Raw genomic sequence first — 16,507 nt, 5'->3', positions numbered from 1 at the left:
ACTGCTCTGTGACTCTTCAGTAAAATGGCCATAACTCTTTGTACAGATGTCTGTTTGACCTCTGTAATATACCGTTGGAAAGATATTTTAAAGCTCTACAACTTTCATTGAGGAAGTTTTCCCAAATGCCAATCACAATTGTTAAATAAGGGCCATATTTCAAAATATGGTCCGTATTTAACAATGTATATCCCTCGAGCCAAATTTCAGAATGCTCAGTGATCTTGATGTCAACTTATGATTTGAAATACGGGCTGTAAACTGAAATACGGTCCGTGTTCTGGGGCGTAAACTCCCATCTGACAACTGAAGAGAAAATTCTAATTCCCATATTCTTTATCTAGTTTTCTAAGTCTAGAATCATGGTCAAAGCTTAAGTTAAAAGTACGGGGTGTTACAGACAAAATCTTGTTGAGGAAAAAGTGTACAGCGCGTATTAACATCCCCCTAATTAGAACATCAATCCAAAAACTTGAATTTTCGCATCCCAATCTTGTACACCATCTTCTCGAAAGTTGCAATTGGTAGAGACTTGATGAATAAACCAACCATATTATCACTAAAACGAATCTATTGCACATTGATATCACCACTATTTTGGATATCGTGTGTGAAGAATAACTTTGGTGAAATATTTTTTGTTCTATCTCCTTATATGAATCCTCTCTTAGTTGAGTTATGTATGTTGCATCTTCATTATCAACATATAATATTGTTGGAATCACTTCAAGTACATTCCCGACTTGCTTTATAAACAGATGTTATTTTTGTATGATTTGATTGTCATGTAGAACAACATTGTATGACCATAATCCTTCATGGGGATATATAACATGTCTGGATTGAACATTTTTGTTGTTCAGATGAATGTTTTGTATATCCAAAAACTTAATAATATTTGTTAGGATATATACACATTCATAATAGGGGTTGCAATTGGTCTTATTTCAATATCTCCATGTAGGAGTAAAACTATATCAGGCTCATGGTTATAGGCAGGGTTGTACAAACCAAACAGATAAACCGCACCAAACCGACAAACCGAGCCAAATTGGAAAAAAACCCGACTAGTGGTTTGGTTTGATTTGGTTTGGTGTTGAAAAAAAAATCGACCATTATAGGGTTAGTTTGGTTTTAACTACAAAAAATCAAACCGAACCCAAACCGACCCGTTTACATGTATACAGTCAAACCTCTCTATAATGGTAGCGTTTGTCCGAAAATTTCACGGCTGCTATAGTGAGGTGTTGTTATGTGTGTATTCTGTATACTGACATTTGATGTTTAGATCTCATTTAACAGATATAAACAAAAGTCCGCAAACAATTATTTTTTAGTACTTTTTATGTTACATATAAACGCAAACAATATACTAGTTAATTTTTAAATCTCATTGATTTCATATCTCATTAATTAAAAATTGAAATGACTAATAAATTAGTAATAAATTCATAACTAGTTGTACCATACCAAAAAAGAACTAAAATCTAAAAAAAATTACATTTAAAATTAAATGAGAATTTAAATATTTCAAGTCTGACATAAGAATTCTCTAATTGTAGGTTGTTTCATAAATTCCAGTCTCTTGGTGATAATATAACACTTGAATTGATGAAGAATTTTGTCCAAACTTTCAACCAAAGAGAATTCAAAAGCTTTCCCTTGAAGGCTATCTAAGAGCTTAATAATTGACTCTTCCATCTCACCTCAAGTAACAGTTGACTCTTAATAATAGCATTTTATTTTTATAAATAATATATTTCTTACAAAATATTATTACACAATATTTGAGTATGACTATTATAGAGAGGTAATTTTACAAAGAGTGTACCATATAATGAATGACATTGCTATTATAGGAAGAATGTTGTTATAGAGAAGTAAAATATAACATGAGTAATCGGTTCCAGAGAAAATCAAGTTGTTATAGTGAAATCTCGTTATAACAAATGACAATTATAGAGAGGTTTGACTGTATTACTTTTAAATTATTTTATACATAAAAATATTCAATAAAATGTCATTTACTAATATTTTCTTAAATTTTTTCATAATTTCTATATTTTTACATTCAGATTTGGACTTAATTTTGTGAAATAGTCCATATTTGAAGCCCATACAAAGAATCACAGAAAGCCCAATTAGAAACTAAATGAAAAGGAAATGAAAACATATGTAATGTAAAAAAAGAAACCCTACGGCTATAATACATTTTCTCCTAAAATCAGAAACCCTCTTCCTTTTCTCATTTTACATTTTTTCCCTCTTCTCTTTCCTATCAAATCAGCAACCTTGCAAGGCTCCAGTTATTGTTATTCCTCTTGGTGTTTTAAAATAGAATCAGCTCAAATTTGAACCTGAATGGAAGGAGGCTGCCATCAATGAACTAGGTTTAGAGATTGAGAATAAGATTATTCTGCACTTTGAGAAGGTGTTTTGGCCAAATGTTGAGTTCTTGGGGGTAGTTGCAGAGAGCCCATATGAATGTAGTTACTTTTTGAATCTTCAAAAGGCCACTGGCCAAGTTTTTTACTTCAAGTTTATTATATAGCACGGTATTATATTAATCCAAATGACCTGGATGATTTAAAAAATGTTTTGATATGAATATTATATATCTAAAGAAAGTAGTTTTGAGGGAGAAGTTTGTAAATTATCAAGCAGATGTTGTTGTATGGTGCTTTTCATTAAATACAATGAAAAACCCGAAAAAAACTTGAAAACCCCCCAAAACCAGAGAAAACCCGATACTGAAAAACCCGACTTTTATTGGTTTGGTTTGGTTTGGTTTATAGATTTAAAAATCCGACACAAATGATTTGGTTTGGTATTTGAAAAATCTTAACCAACCCGGTCCATGTACACCCCTACTTATAGGAAGGTATGTAAATGCATCAATTGAATAAAGATATGGTACTGCAGGATTAATCTCATTTCAACTTCTTTTAGCAGATAATATACTGCATTTGAAAACTCTTCAAGAGTTTGAATAATATTCAAGTCATTTATTTACACTCGTACAGCGTGATAGAAAATTCTATGCAAATTCGGGGTGAAATTCATATCCTGAAGGTGGAGGAAGAAGTAGTATAAGTGATGGCGTCGTGCCGCCACGTTAACTAAGGCGCTTATTTGCAGGTAACCCAATGTGTAATAGTTTTAGATTTTTACTTTTATAGAGTCAAATTTTGTTTTGTTTTTATTTTGAAGATTATGGGAAGTCTGAGTACCCAGAGTTGAAGCCGAGGAGCATGTTAGGGCTTAAATGTGGGGTCATGCCGACCCTTGTTGTTATATCCCGTATTTCGTACATTCGGATATTCCAAGATAATTTCGAGAAGTTAAGGGCAAGGCTAAATTTTGATCTTGTTTAGCACACAAGTTGTTTGTGAAAAATTATTGACGTGGAAATATTAAGAAAGGCTAGGGGCAAAATGAGAATTTCAAAAAAAATGGTCATGAAGTCATTATGGCCGTGTGGCATGTGTGGGAGTACGTGTCCACATTTTTATTTGATGGAGCTAATTATGTTTATGGACCAAAGCTTACATAGCAAGATATTACTTACTCTTATTTTATTTTAAGAAGTTTCAAGAAAGAGGGAGAAGGGACATGTGTTCATATTTTTATTGGTAGGACCTAATTATATATATATAGATAAGTGGTGGCCAAAAATAAGAGATATTCATCTTTTAAGTCAAGAAAACTTGGAGAAACTTGGAGAAAAAGGGAGAAGGGCCATTCGGCCATGGTCTTGGCTGAACAAGACCATGCAAAAATTGATCCAAAAAAAATATTTTCTTCTAGCTTTTCTACCAATTGGAAGGTCCTCTATAACATGGAGTAATTGTTGGAGCAAGTAGACCCCTCTTTGTTGCAAGTTCACAACCATAGTCAAGTGAGAAGTTAAGGGGAAAAGGTAAGAATCAATCTTCTTTTTATATGTTATGGGTGGTTGTGTATGTTGTGGTATGTAGAAATGGATGAAATTCATGAAAATATGGATGTATGTTGTGGCCATGTATATGTGGTGCTTGGCCGTGTGTGTTGTGTAGAAATAAGGGACCAATTTTACTTAGTATTTTGGTTGTTTTTGTCATGAATTCTATGATGAAAATGAGAGTTTAATGATTCAAATTGAAGTTGAAATTGTTGTGGGCTGTTTTGGAAGCCAAAGTGGATTGAATGTAGTCTCTTGTATTTATGGGAAATAATGTTGTTAGTGTGTGAATTATTGGTATAGTTCATGAATTTGGAAGGAAAGAAAATATGTTGTTATTGTTCTTATTGAATTTGGAAGGTTTCGGGTGAAGTGGTATGTTGGTTGAATTGTTTGAAGTGTTCTTGAATCATGTTAGAACAATTTCGGATTAATACTTGAATGTGAAATCATTGATGTTAGCTTGACTATGTGTGGTTGAATTGAATATAAAAGGAATGTCGTCGAATCGTGTAAAAAGGATTGCTAGTGTTAGAATGCATTTGAAATAATTGTTGAAGTTAGAGATATGATTGTTGGTATTGTTGTTGATAAATTGGCCGAGTTAGATTCTTGGGGATGGTGTATTTACAGGGGAAATGCTGCCGAAATTTCGGCAGAATATAAATGAATTCATTTGAAGGACTAAGACAAGCATATGTCGATGAGTCTAATGATTATGTCAGTTCTCTGAATGTAGACTAGCAAGTTTGGACGAATAAGCGTAACTAAAGTGACGTGGGACAGGTATGTAAAGCTTACCTTTTCTTCCTTTTGGCATGTCCTAGAGCTAAGTAAGCTATAATACGTATCTTGGGGTAACTCTATTCTTGATTCCGAGCTTGTTAATGATTATTATTCACTTCTTGATGCGAGTATACTTAGTATAGCCGAGCTTATTGTATGATTGAATAACAAGAAAATTCTAAAGAGTTCTGTAAGTAGTAGTGTCCCTAACTTTCGTAGACGGTCTCGGATTGCTTGAAAATGGTCGTAGAAACATTCATAAGCGAACTCGGATTGTTTTAGAAATGTTCATGGGGGGTTCTATAATGAATGATGTCCATAACGATATTTGAAAGGTACTTGGTATGATTGTTGCTTTAATTTTCCAAAAATAGCTTCTGAAACGTTCGTAGAAGGTTCTGTTCTTCAAACGCTCATAACTTTCTTATACTAAGTCGGATTGACCCGAAACTTGTTTCTGAGTCTTCAGGCGTCGGTCATTATACTTATACATCGAGTCTTAAAAGTTGATTTATGCGCATTTAGTTTCCCACTACTCTGCTCGTGCATATGGTTGTTAACTTTTTATACTAACTCGGATTCACTTGAAACGTGTTTGTGGTTTAGTAATGATTTCAAGAAAATTAGTTTTGTACTAAAGGAAACATAAACTTGATTTTCAAAAACCACTCCGAAGGGGGTGCGAGATTTTCGAGCCTAAGCTATTAGATGATTTCATGGCGTGACTAAGTGTGCTATATAACACATGGCCTCAGTTTATGTTATGGATCATTCAAGGTGATACATGATAGTTTTGAGAAATAAAAAGGAAGAAGTCCCCATTTTTAAGAGAAAGGGAAGAAGTTTCTGTTTTGAAACTAAAGTTGCTCCGAAGGGAGTCTTTCGATGGTTTATAAAGATTTTCATGCATCTGCATATTTACATACATGCACGACATCATTAGTATTAATGCCGGAAGCGGCATGCCCGAAGGGGCCAGGACTACTAGTATTATTATGTCGCAAGCGGCATGCCCGAAGGGGCCATCATTATTATAATCCGGACGCGGCATGCCCGAAGGGGCCACCATCATTATTATTATGTCGGAACCGGCATGCCCGAAGGGCCCATCATCATTATTATTATGTCGGAACCGGCATGCCCGAAGGGGCCAGGACTAGCATTATTATGCAGGCGGCATGCCCAAAGGGGCCATCATTGTTATTATGCCGGAAGCGGCCGTCCGAAGGGACCATTATGATACTATTTTCTCATAGTGTATTCTAGAATTTGGGCATGTTGTGTTTATATTAGGTATGCTAGAATTTGTGTAAGGCACTGCGTGGCACGGTTCAAAATGTTGTTCCAGGTAGCTCCTGGGTTGTCTCTAAACTGGTTACTGTTACGCCTTTCCTTGTTTATGATTCAGTGATGCTTTACACCGTACTGACCCCCTTTCTTCGGGGGCTGCGTTTCATGCCACGCAGGTACACCCAGATGAGTAGAAGACTTTGCTAAAGGTGTTCCAGCGGGATTGGCGAGCTCCATCTCAGTTCGGAGTGTTGCCGGGTCAAAGTACTTATGTCATGGTATTTTGTATATGTTAGAGACTTTGCAGACAGTGTCCTGTGGATAGGGCGTCGAGAAGTGCGAATCACTTGTAGATGTTTAAAGAGTATGTATTTTCAGATGACTTCAGTTGGTTTAAAGTTCGTAATTGATTGAAAGTTTTCATAATCTGTATAAAGACAATGATCTCTATTTGGAAAAGTTTCATGTTTTAAAAGTTTTTGAAATGACAGATTTTGGTAAAGCGAACGTTTAAGGGTTCGCTCAACTCTGATGAGAGTCGGGTGCCCATCATGCCCTATCAATATTAGGGTGTGACACTTGTGTAAAGAATTATGTTGCTAGTTAGGCCCTAAAGGGTCTCAGGGAGTATTTCTCACTCTTGTTTTAAATTTTTCTCTGCTATTGTTCTTCATTATTGTGCATTGGAGACAAAGAATGGTTTAAGTGTGGGCAGGAAAATACCTTATGTGTTGTCGTAGTAGTAGTTAACAATCCCTCTCGGTTTTTGTTTTACGATTTTTTCCGAGGGATGTTACTTGAACCGAGATTTTTTTTTTAAGAAGGTATGAGATGAGAGCCCTTGAAACCAATTGAATTCTAGGTGCATGGGATTAGGTACACTATTGACAACATGAACAAATCTCTAATTTTTGAAAGTGGAATTGTGCTTAAAAATAATAACTTTTTTCAAAACACCTAGCTTGATAGAACCTATGAGTTCACACTTTATGAGTTCACAACCTGAGAGTTCACCAAAATAATCTAAGGGACTTAGTCCCTGAACTGTTTTCACATATAATGATAGAAAGTAAATAAGGCAAGGTATTTAAGTGGAAAAATCCTTGCTCAAGGGATTAAAAACCACGGCCTACCCCAGTAGGATTTCCAACTTCACTAAAATGAGCAATGTTCAAATTACAACCTATTACAACCTAGGAATTAAACTCTTAATCACTTACCCTTACAATAACCCTATTGTAAGCAACTCTTGACTACCTCTAGCCAAGCAAACTAATACACCTTGCCTACCTCTAGACAAGTGTGCCACTCAAAGCTTAAGTAGGTAAACAGCCTAAAAACAACTTCCGAGAATTCAAACTAATACACCTACACTAACTCTAGCCTAGTATATGTTACACCTCGAAAAATTTCCCGTTAACGTACAGTGGATAGGTTAGCGAAGGGAACAGCGTATACGATGTTTTCATAAGTAAGAAATAGCATTTGATGATCCTAATCGAGATTCAGAGACATTTGACGTAAGGGAAGCAAGTTGTTAATGAAAGCCCGGGATATGTTGTGTGTCGGGAAAGATTTACGAGTGTCAAGTTAATGATGGCTTAATAATGTGTTGGAGAAGAGTGATAATGTCCCTTAGATTGGTAAGGATCCGTAAGGATTGGAGGTCAAACGAGTCGACGAGAACGAGTTTCGGGAAGCTGGGCATTATACGATCCGATATACGGACCGTATAAAACATACTGGCCGTATGTTAGGCCGTATGTTCTGCCCAGAATGGAACCTTCGCTGGACCAAACATACGGTCCAGACATACGGTCAGTATAATTTATACGGACCGTATGTTGGTCCGTATGTTCGAGTCGGGACAAATTTTTAAAGTTGATATAAGGACCTCTCTCTCTCATTATTTCATTTCATTTTCACTTCTCCACAACTCAAGAACCCTCTAGAATTCTCTCCACTCTCCATCCACAAGAACCCAAGAGGAATCTATGATCAACTACGTCAAACCCACAAAATCAAGTGTATGAAACATACCAAAGTTCATCTAAGTCAAGAAATCCCAAAGGAAGTGAACTAGGGTTTTGGTACAAGAAGAGAATCTCCACTCAAGACCTATTCTTCCATGATATAAGGTGAGTTTTATGATCATTCTATGTTGTTTAAGGTGTTGAAAGTTAAAACACTTGGATTGTAGAAAGATATAGAAATTGGGTCATGAATGTGGGAATAGTGTCATTGTTGAATAGTAGTTGGGAGTGAATTATGAATATTGACATGTTATGATTACAAGCATGATATAAGTGGCATTTAGAACATGGGATAAGTATTATATGTAAGAAAATGTGATAGCGAACTGTGACCATGACTATGGAGGAATCGATGTAAAATTGTGAAATGTGGACGATGCGGATGAATGATGATTTTGTGTATAATATTGTGAATGATGTGATGAATGTTTGGGAGTTGATATGTAAAATGAGGAAAGTTTTATAAACAAAGGAAATGCTGCCCAATTTTCCTTAGCTTCAGTAAGCACCTTAAGTAATTGACTAGCTAATGTTAATGTGAATTCTCTTGAAGGTAGAAGCGTGGGCATTGAAGGAGAACCAGCAAGCGATAGATTAGTTAAACGAAAAAGGTATGTGAGGCTAGTCCTTTCTTTCTAAGGCATGAATCCTATGACATGATTTTTCCTCCTTCTTCATGAATTTCCTACATTCCGGAAAAACTGAGAGTCTATGTTCATAAATAGCCGTATGAGATAAGAGATACATTATGATCACAATAATGATGATGATGAGCTTAAGTCTAACGAGTATAGAGTTCATGATATGATGTTCCTACAAAGCTAATGATGTTAACTATGATCTATTGATGTTGTTCGTTGTATACACTCACTTATGTGCTAATTCCTTCAAGGTGAGGCAGAATGCTTATAAATGCTCCATAACGGAATCAGGGTTCACGACCTTATGTCACCTCGATAAAGTATGGTTGTCTTTGAGTTTCTATGCATGCATTATGATGAATACATGATGATGATATAACAACACACCTATATGGCCGGGCAGACACCGCTAAGGCGGGCAGCGTATACACCATGTCTAGATGGCATGGGCAGACACCACTAGTGGGCGGCATTAGATGGTACCCCAGACGCGGGAGGCCTGGACGCAGGCTAATGATTATTCCATTGACGTATTATTATTGCTTATGCCTCTCATACTCAGTACAATGTTCGTACTGACGTCCGTTTTCTTTGGACGCTGTGTTCATGCCCACAGGTAGACAGGGAGGTGATCCAGACTCGTAGGAGCTATTAGCTGACTTGAGAGCACTCCATTATTCCGGAGGTGTCTTGATTATTCTTTTGTGTACATATGTATATTTTGGGCACGACAGGGTCCTGTCCGTCCCTATGTCTAGCACTCTAGTAGAAGCTCGTAGATGCGTATGTGTGGGTAGTATGGTCTCACAGTTTCTCCTCGTATGTATATACATTATTTTGATTTTGATAGCCGAAAGGGCTTATGTATATAAAGCAAATAAAAATAGTTTTTCTATGATTATGAGCATAAGATATATGAATGAACGCAGGATGAGTAATAGAATGAGTGGTGCTCGGTGGTTAGCCCCGGGTACCCGTCATGGCCCTAGTCGGGTCGTGACAGTGTACCACTCAAAAGCTTGTGAAGATAAACTTCTTATAAGCATCCCTTGATAATTCAATCACCTACAGACAGCTTCTTAAAAGAGAAGAGTAGGTTTACAATTTATAGAACAAAGGAACAAAGACTCAGCAACCTAAGAACTTGAAACATCCTCACTTCAGGGATCTAGTCCTTTGGCTTGTTGAGGCTTTGTTCTTGAGAGCACCTTAAGAGGGGTGACGGCTGCACTTGAGAGAAATATAATTTTCAGATTTGCAAGTGTTGATCTTTAACCTAGCAACATGTTATATATATATATATATATATATATATATATATATATATATATATATATATATATATATATATATATATTAGGGAGCATGTGACCATGGATCACCTTTCATCTTCTTATATTGGCCTTTAGCTACAGGTTTGACCTCCAGTATGCTGCACCTGTGCTACTACAGTTCTGCCAGTCAAAACAGTGCACTCAGCTTTACATGTCATGTTTCGTACAGTTCCCAAGGGACTTGATCAAGGACCTGGTCCTTCGCGTATTTGTCAAATCATCAAAACTATGAAATATCTTAACTCATCAATCTCCCCCTTTTTGATGATGACAAACTCGTAATTGATATTCCCCCTAAGAACCAGGTGCCCTTTGCAGATTAGATCTCATCAGCATGGTAGGTAACAAGACGCATCCACATTTTCTCATTTGAACCCAGAGGACCAAGCTCCCCCTGTGGATTAGGCCCTCAACATTCATCTTTAGATAGTGGACTTTGGCTACAAGTTTGGCCTCTAGCAAACTGCAGCTGTGTTGATGTACTGCACTCAGGGGACATGATCGAGTACCTGGTGTTGCACCTTATTTTTACCAAGGCTAAACAAAACACAACTTATGGAGCTCTGAAATAATTAATTATGTACAGAGTCGCCACCTAGCATTTAAGGTATACTAGGGTACCTATAAATTATTAATATATGCAGCTTAACATGGTCTACGAAAATAAGTGAGATTCTAGGTAAGGGTTCAAATTATTCCGAAGGGAAGGTGTTAGGCATCCTTCAGAATCCACAAATGTGGTTCCCGGCTGGACCAATTTAACTATTCGAGGGATGTGTAAAAAGGCTTGATTATTACTTACAAAAATTAGTAGAATTTAGACTAAAGAATAACTAATATGACTATTCTCATAAATAATCGTGCAATATGTATTTTTTACATATGTGATATAATAATTACTTTTTAAAAAAAAAGGTTATGTGCAACTTAGAAACTTGGGTATGTGACAAAGGTATAAAAAGAAAATGGACATGAAATTATTTTGCACTCGAAGTGAGTTAACTAATTTAACTAGTTAAGTATGTACTCCTAATCAATTAATTATGAGAGTACATTCTAAAGCCTAAATATTGAGGCAAATCACCCTATTTATTCACTTAAGTGTGCTAAGCTATTGAATTAAAACTCTAGCGAAACATGATAACTATCAGAATATTAACTACAAAAATAATAATTGTCTAATATTAATTTATCTAAAACACATAAAATTTAAATCACCTAAGCAGATCATAAATAAATACCACTAGCCTACACCCTAAAAAGTAAAGTTTCACTATATTTTATGCTTGCATAATTTAAGAATGTAAAATATATATATATATATATATATATATATATATATATATATATATATATATATATATATATTTAAGAAGCTATTTGAACTTCTTTGAGTGCCATCTTCCAAAAAATAACTTCAGATACCTGCATGAGACTTAATAAAAAATGTTAGTAAGAAAATAAATAATTATCGGATGAATTAAAAAATAATAAATAAACTTAAAATAAAAATCCGTCTTTGTACATGGAAAGCCTTGGAAATCGACGGAAATTTCTTCATCGGCCATGGTGTGAAACAATGCAGCACAACAACACACAATATCAACAAGCAAGAAAACCTGCTTCCATGTGTGTGAATTTTCACCAAAAAGGCAAGTTTCATCAATCACAACCTGAGCATGATTGGGCACGACTTGCAAAGGAATAACAATCATCAAAACCTTCTTTTCTTTATCTTGCAAGTAAGGCTTCAAGAATGACCAACCAGTTCCAATCAAAACTATCAAAGTGAACAAATTAATACCCCTCAAGAAGCTAAATATATAAAACAAAACGTCCCAACCATGAGCAGTACCAGTCTTCTTAATATACGATTTATCCTCAGCCTCACACAGCAAATTCAATACTTTCAAGATCACAACAGCAAGCATAAAGAAATGAATCCCATAAACAAATAACCTTTTCTTGTAAAATGCAAAAACCCATAAAACCCCTATTAAAACATACACTACAAGAAACAAATAATAAATCACTGGAAGAGCAGTCTTGCCTGCAGACAGAAAATAAAGATTCCCACTTTCGGGTTATAATTATACATAACCGAATGAACATTCATTGAAACTTCCAAATTAGGCATGCAATTAGCAAAAACAAGAGTGAATTGATTCGCTTCACCGACACTAAAAGAAGTATTGAATTGTTTCACAGATGGTTGTTCAAGAACGTGTTGCCAAGCTTCACGTGTAACAAGGGAAAATCCAATTCAGATGGAATGGGTTCGGGTCCAGATTTCGAGTGGGATAAGGTGATGTCGGTTACAGTGAGGTTAAGACGACCGAAATGGGTGAACCCGAATTCATCAAAGGGGATTGTAGAACGTGAATCGGATTGGATCTCTGCTAATGCGGTGGTAATTAAGACAGTAAAGACTATAGAGAAAAGAGAACAATTGAACAGAGCAACCTTGTTTAGTACTACAAGAAAAATGTATTGCGGGTTTTGGGGTTTTTATGGATTGATAAGAAATGTGAGGTGAAGTGTAAGGTTTGCTTGTTGGTTATGATGGTTGACTGAGAGGTGTGGCGGAGGTTCGCCGGAGCTCGGGTGGCGGCAGGAAAGAAAGGTGTGAGGAGAGGGAAATGTTTAGGGTTTTTGTTAGGAGAGAAGAACAGCCAAATCTGAAAATTAGGGTGTGTTTGTGCAAATATGTGTTGGATTTCCAATCATTAAATTAATCCCCCCTTTTTCTTATAATATAAACAAACACCCCTTTTTATGCTCAAAAATAATGAAACCATACCCCTTTGTCCCCAACACATCACCTCAATCAACTTTTTTTTTAAAAAAAGTGATAAGACCTTTACTTGATCGAATTCTTGCTCCGCGTTTAAAAATTAATTGCTCCAATTTTTTCTACACTGTCGGACTGCACTAAAATATAATTAATTAATACATGTATAAATAATAACGTAAGTATAAAATATAAATATTAATGTGGAAGATATGAAAATGTATTGCTATAAAATTAAGAAACAATTTAATTGCACGAAAATGGTAATATTGTGCTATACATGTGCAAAATAATGGTTCTTGAAAAAAAATGACAATAAATTGAGAAAATTTCTAAAATAAGGATAATCATCAATAAATTGTTGAAAAAATGTAAAAATGTGTAAAAAATGTATTTCGTGCTCTTTAACGAATCAGGGCCCCCCAAAACGTTAATTTTAAGCACGTCGAGCCAAAATTAGGTGTCAACAACTTGTCCCTCTTCGACCGGAGACGATGAAAGAGTTTTCGGACGAAGACGTTGACATGTAGCCTATTTTGGCTCGACAAAAAATTGTTAAAAGGATATGTACGGAGAAAGAGGCCAGACGTTGGTAGAGCTTTGACAATACTCTCAGTCTGTAGGTAGCGTTGCAATGAAAAGAAAAATGATAAAACGGGAAGGATTGTTCAGGGCCGAAAAAAAAAATGTTCGCATACCCACGTCGTCTCTTCCAAAATTGCCCCAGTATCGAGCTACGAGATACTGGAAAGGTGCAAGATTGTGTACTTACTGGGGAAAGAATGATTCTAGCCCTGATGTGACCGAACTCTGCATAGAGCTTCCTACATATCTCGTCAATCACGAGAATCAGGTCAATGTAGTTCGAAAGGTGATAACTAATGGACGTTTTTTTTTTTTTTTTTTTTTCAGCCGGCATGATGCAATGCGTTTGAAGGGTATCTGAAAGTGATAATGCAATGCATGTGCAGTGTGTTTGCGAGCATTCGCAAAGTAATGATGCAATGTATGTGCAGTGCATTTGCGAGCATTCGCAAAGTAATGATGCAATGTATGTGCAGTGCATCTGAGAGCATACGCAGGGCATTTAAAACAAACAAATGCAGGTACGGTGCAATGCGTCTGCGAGCATACGCAGGGGCATTTGAAAACAATAAAACAATGCAGGTGCAGTGCAATGCGGCTGCGAGCATACGCAGGGGCATTAAGAAAATAATAATAAAACAAGGCAGATGCGGTGCGATGTCTTATGCATAAATTTTCAAAGGGCAATGCGCGGCCCGTGCAACATATAAAAGGCGGTGCTCAACCTTATGCAGAAATTACAAAAGGGTGGTGCGCAGCCTTATGCAGAAAATTGAAAGGCCGGTGCGCAGCCCAGGCAACATATGAAAGGCGGTGCTCAGCCTTATGCAGAAATTACAAAAGGGCAGTGCGCAGCCCATGCAAAAATTACAAAAGGGCGGTGCATGGCCCATGTAACATATGAAAGGCGGTGCTCAGCCTTATGCAGAAATTTAAATGGGCGGTGCGCAGCCCATGCAACATGAAAGGCGGTGCTCAGCCTTATGCAGAAATTACAAAGGGCGGTGCATGGCCCATGTAACATATGAAAGGCGGTGCTCAGCCTTATGCAGAAATTTAAATGGGCGGTGCGCAGCCCATGCAATATGAAAGGCGGTGCTCAGCCTTATGCAGAAACTTAAAAGGGCGGTGCATAGCCCATGCAACATGAAAGGCGGTGCTCAGCCTTATGCAGAAATCACAAAGGGCGGTGCATGGCCCATGTAATATATGAAAGGCGGTGCAAATTACAAAGGGCGGTGCATGGCCCATGTAACATATGAAAGGGATGCAAAAGGCGGTGCACAGCCTTATGCAGAAATTACAAAGGGCGGTGCATGGCCCATGTAACATATGAAAGCGATGCGAAGGGCGGTGCGCAGCCCGTGCATCATATGAAAGGCGGTGCAAATTACAAAGGGCGGTGCATGGCCCATGTAACATATGAAAGGGATGCAAAGGGCGGTGCGCAGCCCATGCATCATGTGAAAGGCGGTGCTCAGCCTTATGCAGAAATTACAAAGGGCGGTGCATGGCCCATGTAACATATGAAAGCGATGCGAAGGGCGGTGCGCAGCCCATGCATCATATGAAAGGCGGTGCACAGCCTTATGCAGAAATTTAAAAGGGCGGTGCATGGCCCAGAAAGTATATGAAAGCGATGCAAAGGGCGATGCATGGCCCATGCAACATATGAAAGCGATGCAAAGGGCGGTGCGCAGCCCATGCATCATATGAAAGGCGGTGCTCAGCCTTATGCAAAAATTCTAAAAGGGCGGTGCACAGCCTATGCAGCATTGAAGGCGGTGCGCAGCCTTATGCAGATGCAGTGCAATGCGGCCGCGAGCATACGCGGGGGCATTTGAAAAAAATAAAAATAAATAAAGCAATGCAGGTGTGGAGGGTAACACCTTTGTTTCGGCGCGAATGAAGTGCAGAAGGTAAGGTCATTGGGCCATGAAATGGTGCCTTTAGGCGATGAGAATGATGACTTTAGACTATGACGCCCTCGGTGTCCTACTGTGGGGCTGGACGAGCCAATGCAGTGTCCTACTGTGGGGCTGGCCGAGCCCGTGCCCTTTCTCTCGAAATGTGCCATTGGTGGAATTTTTGAGGGCCCCCTCAAAAATTTTGTCCCAGTTTAGACAACGAACAAAAATTCGCATATTTCCCGCGAAATGTGATGTGCATTTGCGGTTTTTTTTTTTTTACTCAAAAAATGTTCTCCCAATTTCATGCTTCAGCGGAGAAATACGAGGATCTTTCATGGTAAGACCAGATATCGATACCTCGTAGAGTTAGTAACAACACAACAACATTGAACTCTATTTACTGTGCAACAATAGAAAAAAAAAATTAAAAAATTTAAAAAAAAAAAAAAAAGCAAAATCACGATAGCAAAATCCAGCAAAATTGTTTTTTTTTTTGAATAATAACAATGATTGATATAACCTGCCTCGACTTCAGTTGGTACCAACAATTAGTATTATGCATAAGAATTCACCATTATTTATCGTCCAACAAACTAAGATCGACTTATTGGTAATTCCTACAGCTTCAAGTGGTACCTCAGACATACCTAAGGATCGACAAGATTGGTTCATTTTGCTTCAAACAAAGACTTTGAACTACACCTATCCTCATGTTTCAAGTACCTTCACCAGAAAAAAAGTCCCTTTTTCACACATATTCAATATATATTCTTTTTTTAACTTTGGGATGTCTAGAGAAGTACACTCATACTCAGAAAGATGTTCAATGCATGCAATTGTAATACCATAAGCTTGGCCGTCATGTAAGTATCCACTAATGAGAGAAACCTTAGCATAGAATCACGTAGGGCTTGTTATGGTGTTGTAATGTAGGCTTGGGAAAAGGGTAGGATATTATTTGGGTAAGGAGTGACTAATCCTTCCCTAAGCGTTGCACTATGTCTGTGCTTAGTATTTGTGTGCTCTGACGCTGATCTATTTTGCTTTATTGTCCCTTTATTTGGTACTTATGCGACCCTTTTTGCAAGTTAAAGCCCTTTTTTTTTTTTTTTTTTTGAGTTTAGGGTTGCATGCCCGAGACTCTGTGGGGATTAAGAGAATTGACCTGGGTTGCATGCCCGAGGTCTTGATAGTAAT

The 16,507-nt window shown here is 37.3% G+C and overlaps 1 pseudogene; it reads right to left on the bottom strand.

Moving 5' to 3' along the window:
- Positions 1–11,392: 11,392 nt before the first annotated feature.
- LOC132644254 (protein CANDIDATE G-PROTEIN COUPLED RECEPTOR 7-like) lies at positions 11,393–12,287 on the bottom strand (annotated as a pseudogene).
- Positions 12,288–16,507: the final 4,220 nt, after the last annotated feature.

Source organism: Lycium barbarum, chromosome 6 (assembly GCF_019175385.1).
Source record: "Lycium barbarum isolate Lr01 chromosome 6, ASM1917538v2, whole genome shotgun sequence".
NCBI lineage: Eukaryota > Viridiplantae > Streptophyta > Magnoliopsida > Solanales > Solanaceae > Lycium > Lycium barbarum.
Note: the sequence above shows the minus strand (reverse complement) of the source record. Positions and strands in the feature narration are given on the sequence as shown.